At 34.1% G+C, this 7,048-nt stretch overlaps 2 protein-coding genes across 5 annotated transcripts in view; one reads left to right on the top strand and one right to left on the bottom strand.

Annotated features, from left to right (window-relative positions):
* The window catches only part of LOC125874054 (protein TRANSPORT INHIBITOR RESPONSE 1-like), a 285,290-nt gene that overhangs the window by 207,901 nt on the left and 70,341 nt on the right, over positions 1 to 7,048 (bottom strand). Inside the window, exon 1 of one of the 4 annotated variants that reach the window (XR_007447222.1) lies at positions 3,234 to 3,814. The exons of 2 other annotated variants lie outside the window; for them this stretch is intronic. The gene's annotated coding sequence lies outside the window, so the exon portion shown is untranslated. Of the gene's footprint in view, positions 1 to 3,233; positions 3,815 to 7,048 lie in introns of those variants that run through there. One more of the 4 variants, XR_007447223.1, reaches the window with a different exon arrangement.
* The window catches only part of LOC125874046 (putative late blight resistance protein homolog R1A-4), a 222,351-nt gene that overhangs the window by 172,622 nt on the left and 42,681 nt on the right, over positions 1 to 7,048 (top strand).

Genomic DNA, 7,048 nt, shown 5'->3' with positions numbered 1-7,048 from the left:
TTTTGCGAAAGAGTTTCTAAAACATGATTAGTATGACAAATCGAGTATGTCATCAATGTTTAAACAATATGGTCTCTAGATATACCATCAATGTTTAAGCAGTATGAATATCCCGAGTCATCAATGATCATATTAAAATATGGTTTTGAGATGTTCTTTTTAGAAAGAGTTTTCAAGAGCCTTTGGGCTAAGTTTTGAGTAATTATCTCAACTAAAGAAAGATGTGTTTAAAACACTAATGAGCTAAAGTATTTTGGGAGTAGTCTTGAGCACCGAATTGGGGACACGAGTTCATATTAACTCAACTCTCCATAAGAGCCATGTAGCCAAACATGGGATTTCTCGAATCATACTTTTTAGATGATCACGAAAGTTAAGCTAGTGGATCCATTAAGCAAAAGTTAAAGTTAGCTATTATATCGCGGCAAGGTATAGGATGGTCCTTGGGCAACGTGAGGTAAAACGTTGTATCACTACTTAAGCATGTAGTGGTGGTTATCGGTTAGAGAACTCCCACAGTAGAAAGAGCTTGGTTCCTCGAGAAGCTCTGCTTAGTGTGGATGGGGGTATGGGACTTCATTCATGCATTGCACAAGTAGACTTCGAAAGGAAGCATGATATTTTCATGATATTATAAATATGATTTTTACGTCATGTTTTAAATAGTTTTGCAAGCTTTATATATTGCATGTGTCTCATTGCTTTATATTGAGTTCAGTTATTCGTGAGTTGTACAAAGCCAAGGTAAGTTCTCTTTTGTATTGTTTTCAAGCTTAAGTTGTTGTTTAGCGGTCCAGCTCGCATACTCGTACATTCCATGTACTGATGCCAGTTTGCCTGCATCTTGTTATGATGCAGACGCAGGTACCCAGGATCAGCATCCAGTACGCCGTTGATCCAGCTAAGCACTCCAGAGTCAGTGGTGAGCCTCCTTGCATTCCGGAGGACTCAATTATTTATGTTCTTAAGTTTTGTTTTATTAGGATGTTGCGGGGTCTGTCCCAACATCCATCTCAGTATTTTAGAGGCTTCACAGACAGTCAGTCAGTCAGTCAGTTTGAGTCTCTCTTTTGTGTATATATATGTAAATATTCTATTTTGAGACTCGAGTTGCCGTTTTGGCCATATTTTATCCGTTGGTTGTTTTATAACCTTTCATTGCATTGAGTTATGCTTTTGAGATAAGTTTCTGCTGAGTTAAGAAAGCCAGGCCAAGGGTTCGCTTGGGGCTAGCAATGGTCTCCGAGTGACGGTCCCGCCCAGGGTGTAGGCTCGGGGCATGACAGAAAACTCTCTAAATGTCTACATTGTGGATACTATTGTGTTTTTGTTAGAAGAAACAAACCTATATTTATAGAGTCCTAAAACCTTTTCTTACTAGAAAAAGAGTCCTAAAAGGAGAGAATAAACCAAATATGAAAGCATATTATATTTTCCTTTCAAGAAAGTAAAAACATTTATGGTAATGTTTTGTCTTTTCTTTAAGGAAAAATAAATCTTAAATTATGGTAAGAAAATCAGGGCAAAACCCTAACAGAAAATTATTTATAAAATAAGTTTGGGGGGTAATAGCACCTTAGTATATAGTATAAGTGTGTCTCTGAGATTTCAGGCACAGGTTGGCGGGGTACTAATGCATTTTCCCAATAAAAAATTAAGTGAGTAAAACAAGTTGATGAAACACAAAAAATAAGAGGACTAACATTTTCTTGTTCAATTTATTAAAGGATAAACCAAAAATGAGTGGAATGCTAATAGAAGAATGTAACAACAGAAGCTAAAAGGACCCACGAGTAAACCTCATTAAGTAGTGGAAGATGATAAATTCTAGCTTTTAACAATGTATTTGGTCAACATACTGTCATTTTATTATTTAATTAAGAAACTTGAAGGGCATTTTCCTAATTCAACTTTAGACTTAAGATCTTCCCACTTTTAATATAATATGATATGATAGATCTTGAAACAAAAAATATTCTAAAGTTACTTTCACAATTATCTCCTATAAATTCAAAGTGTTTAAATTCAGAGACGAATCTAGGATTAAGTTTCTATGGCAACCTCATGTTAATATCAATAACTTAATACTCATATATATAGGATTTTGACAAAAGTAAGGAATTCATATGAATTAATAGATTACACTGTGGATATGCTTTTGGCTGTCCAAACCTCCTTTCTGTCAAACTTGGTCTGAAGTCCCATCTTATGTGCTCAAAGCATGATCGCTCAAACTCAATCAAGGTACTAATCATTTAAAACAACATTGATACTACTCTGTCACAAACCCAATGAACTTTCATCACAAAAGCTAGGCCGTGAAGTGACGAGGTTGTACAGAGCTTATAAGCACTCATGACTCCCTCTCATCCAACATTCGACCAACTTAGGCTGAAATTCCACTCTGAACGGAAGTAAGTGTTTGTTTATCAAACTGACTCGTACTAGAACACTAAAATACCTTCTTCTAAACATTCAACAAATGGGATTTCTGTTAAAGAATGACAAAAGTCTCACATCGGTGGTTAATGAGATAGGTGGACTCCTTATAAGGCTTGGGCAATCCTCCTCCCTTTGAGCTAGCTTTTGGGGTGTGAGTTAGGCCTAAGACCTAATTTAACATGGTATCAGAGCAGGGCCCGTCTCACCTGATGTTGGGGCTCCCAAAATAAAAAATTGCCCACGCACCAGATGCTAAGCACTGGGCGTGAGGTGGGGTGTTAAAGAATGACAAAAGTCTCACATCGGTGGTTAATGAGATAGGTGGACTCCTTATAAGGCTTGGGAAATCCTCCTCCCTTTGAGCTAGCTTTTGGGGTGTGAGTTAGGCCTAAGACCTAATTTAACAATTTCCAGCCTCAAAATGAACGAAAGGTTCACATTGATCTTCAAAGAGAATTACAACAATGCATGGCCACAAGTACATTGACAGCACCATTTCAACAGAAGAACAAGTCACTAGAGAAAGTTAAACTGATACATAATGATACAAATTAGGATACACAGTTGAACATGCCCCCCCCCCCCCCCCCCCAAAAAAAAATAATACAATAGTTGTCCTTACTGATATAGCACAACAACAAGAGTTTAAACTCATTATTTGTAATTAATTGCTGCGAAGTCGCTCAACAAAGGGTCAAATCGATGAACTTCACTGCCACCATAACCAGCACTGCAACTACACAAGGCTCAAGCAAGTAAACACGGGTGAAAGATTAACATAGAACTTATACCTGAAGTCTTCCTAAGAAGAAGCCAGAGAGCAATTCCCGTTGCTATATGGAGTCAATGCTGCATCTTCATCAATAATCCAAACAAAACCAGGAGTGTCAAAACCAGTTGGATAACCAACTAGTCAAAGGAACTCGAAGAGTTTCAAAAGAGTCTGACAGAGTATTAAGAAGCAAGAGTCCCTGTATTTCATCATCAAACTTTACACTCATTCCGGATAGCTGGTCAAGGACACCCTAAAAACATTTATATGATGTGAAATAGGATTGGTCTCTCTATATCTGATGTTCATCAATTGTTATTGTCAATCTTCGAAGCATAATATGTCTCAAGCTTATCCATTTCTTGAGGAAATTAGGGTTAAGAGGATGAGTCATTGGAGTTGGTTGCTACTCATGGACATTACACATGTATTTCAAAATTTCTACTTCGCACAAATAATACACAAATTTCTTCATAACTTATACATGTATTAGTTATGTGAATTTCAAAATTGTCAACCAAACGAGTATTAATTTTATACATGAATGACTTTTTTCTTATGGACCTACCAAACATCGTATTAATTATATACATGAATAACTTTTTTCTTATCCACCTACCAAACGTTGTATAAGTCATACTGACTCTAATACCTTGCTTTATACAACTACCAAATGACCATTAATTATAGCATATTGGATTTTGCTTCTAGCATGGTTGTCTCTTTATGTTTTTTGAAACATGCAATATAAGAACCTTTAACTAAGAAATTATAAGAATATCCAACAAAGAAAATAATGTCAAATAAAATAAAACGAGGAAGTAATATAAAGTGAGCACAATATTGAAAGTTTGATTAACTTTCTTATCATTATCTTTGTGGCAGACAAGTGGGTCCCCATTGTAATTCAATCATGCTTTTGCTTTCTTACTTTTTTGGAATAATACTATGCATCATATTTGGTCTTAATTATTCCTTTATTTCTCCTTCATTATCTTTTTGTTTCTCCATGATTGTAATTTTCCTTTCAAGTTCTCAAGACCTGATGCATAATAAAAAGTACATAAAATTAACTTTATCAGGAGAAAGAAGATGAAAAATCAAGAATTTTCACGGGAGAGATTTTTTAAGGACCAACAAGTAAAAAAAACCACTTTTACTATTTTTCACGCGAACTTAAGAGGAGGTCTTTAGTTGAAGATGATAAAGGTGAGTCTATTGATTTTTGAGAATTTAAAATATGAATAAGAAAATGAAAAATCTAAATATTCAATAAAATAAAGTGTATCACCACATAATATATTCTTCCCGAGTCCTGCTCGTTTACCATTACTTTTCCAACCTATATATATTGCTATATTTGATGCTTCTATTTCTGAGTCAGCAAGGTGATGATGATCTTTAATTTTATGTACACTAACAATTTGAATTGAAGTTGTAAAGATTTCATATATTTTACTTATAGATCTCGTGTGTTATGTTTTACTCATTTTCTATGAGAAGGGTCATGTATAATGAACTACGACAAAACCGAATCTCCTATTAATCAATTTCGAAAATCATGTGCAGTCTCTTCAAACCATTTTCTGTCTTTAAATACCCCTCTATTATGGATTTTTATTAGCATCACTATAGTTCATCCAACAGGAAGCTCAAAAATTCTAAATGAGACCAACTCGGACCAAATCTTTCTATCTCTAATCTAATAGTTTATAGTGATATATTTTCATTAGTGAGGGGGATTTTTTGTCATCTTAGAAAAAATCTAAAAGATCTGCTTCTATTCACTCCGCTCTCTCCAACCCCCTCCCTCACACCAGTAATACATACAACTTATCATGGGTAAGAAAGAATTTAATGAGGTGAAAATATACATTAACTAACCACGATTAAGCGATATTAATATCATGCATCTATTGATTTATTGTAAACAGCCGGTGTAAGTAAGTATTTAGCCATCTAAATCTTTCTTTGTGAGATCCAACTAACCTACCAAATTTCTTTCATTTTCCTTACGACACTTTTACTTTTCCATAATTTTACTTCAATAGGGATGAGAGTAGCAAATTATTAAACAAACTATTAGATGAGTTGACTAACCTTTTTAGTTGAGGAAACTATATGTCCTCTGCTTGCTTTGTTATTTGATCAATAGAGCTCGAAATTCTGGAAACAAACAGAGAGTGTAGAGGAATAATTAAAACCAAAAAGTAAGAAAAGCAGCATGAATCAATTACACACAAATACTGTACTTGACATGTTTACGTACGACCATAAGTTTCAAAAGTAGTTTTTTTTTCTTCTATTAAGCTTTGTGAAAACCCAAACTATAACAAACAAAATGCAATAGAGAAAGTACTTATTTGACCATGTAAACTAGCATGCAAGTGAGATGACAACAACGAGAAACCCTTCACTTCATACGATAGGATATAATTTATGTTGGCATATACAATACATGTAAGATGCCATGCACGTAGAACTTATGTGTTTATTTGTTCAACTTTACACAAGTTTAAATGTCTACTTGTGCACATCTAAAGTTGGAGGACATAAATGTAAAATCAAACTGTTATAGAATGTACATAGACATATTTTCCTATAGAATACGTAGCACAATCACTACACAATCATAGATAAAGATATTTAGGGATTTTCTGATTTTGTTTTCCTTGGATAGATTATCTGTACACCTACAAATAGCTCTCCTTTTTTTGGATTAATAAAACATTGAAGATTGCTCCATTCTCTCTGTATTTTACATCAGCGTTACTCGAGTGTATCTTCTTTTGTTTAACAATTATTTCCAACATAGTTTTTTCGTCTGTTATGTTAAAACTGAATCCACATATATTATCATACTTACTACTGCAAACGACGACAAAATGTTGTATAGCAGCCCTCAACTACAAATGTTTATCTTAAAAGATTTACCAAAACATGGAAAAACTGAGATGTAGAATTACTCCATATAGTACAGAGAGTCCTGATGTATCTAAACTCGAAGAGTAACACATGATATGCAAATAAATCAAGCCCGTGCCAAAGAAGAGAACAGCGTATACTAATATGATGATTTGCTATTTGATATTTAATTTATTAAACAATTTATAAAATTTAAATGTAATGTAGAAATAAAAGTGTAATCTAAGGATAAAATATGTAAAAGAATTCAAATATATTAAATTTGTAATGGAAAATCATTATGACTTATTAAAAAATTCATAGTAACTATGATTATGAAAAATTATAGCTATTACTACGTGGAAGATGTAAAGATTGTTAGTTTTTTCTTGCTAATAATAACTTGCAATTTAATAATGAGTATTGAATTGTAAGTCTAGCTGAAAATATGAGTATTAATTACCATAATTGTCACGACCCAAAATGAGTCGTGAGTGGCACCTACACTTAACCTCCTAAGTGCGAGAACCAAGGAATCCAAACCCCAACACATATCAATAATTTAACTATGAACAACAACAATAATGCGGAAGCTCAAAACTTATTAAAGTAACCAATCAAATAAACCTCTAAAGTCTAACACTTGTTATCCCCAAAATCTGAAAGTCATCACATCAAGGACATCTAATCTTCAAATACTAAGTCTAAGAGTATTAAAGACACCAAAATGAATGAATAAAATAGGTTATGTCCGAAAACTAAGGACATCATGCCATGACCAAGAGAATCCAACACGAGCTGGAATGAATAGCTCACCCTGGAACCTGATGTGCTGGAGACTGGCTAGAGCTGAGGGCAAGTCGAAGTCACTGATACACTCGCTGCACTCCACAAAAAGAAAACAAAGAAAAATACAAGTAGGGCTCAGTA

This window comes from Solanum stenotomum, chromosome 8 (assembly GCF_019186545.1).
Source record: "Solanum stenotomum isolate F172 chromosome 8, ASM1918654v1, whole genome shotgun sequence".
In the NCBI taxonomy this organism is placed as follows: Eukaryota; Viridiplantae; Streptophyta; class Magnoliopsida; order Solanales; family Solanaceae; genus Solanum; species Solanum stenotomum.
This window is presented reverse-complemented; position numbering and strand designations above follow the sequence as displayed.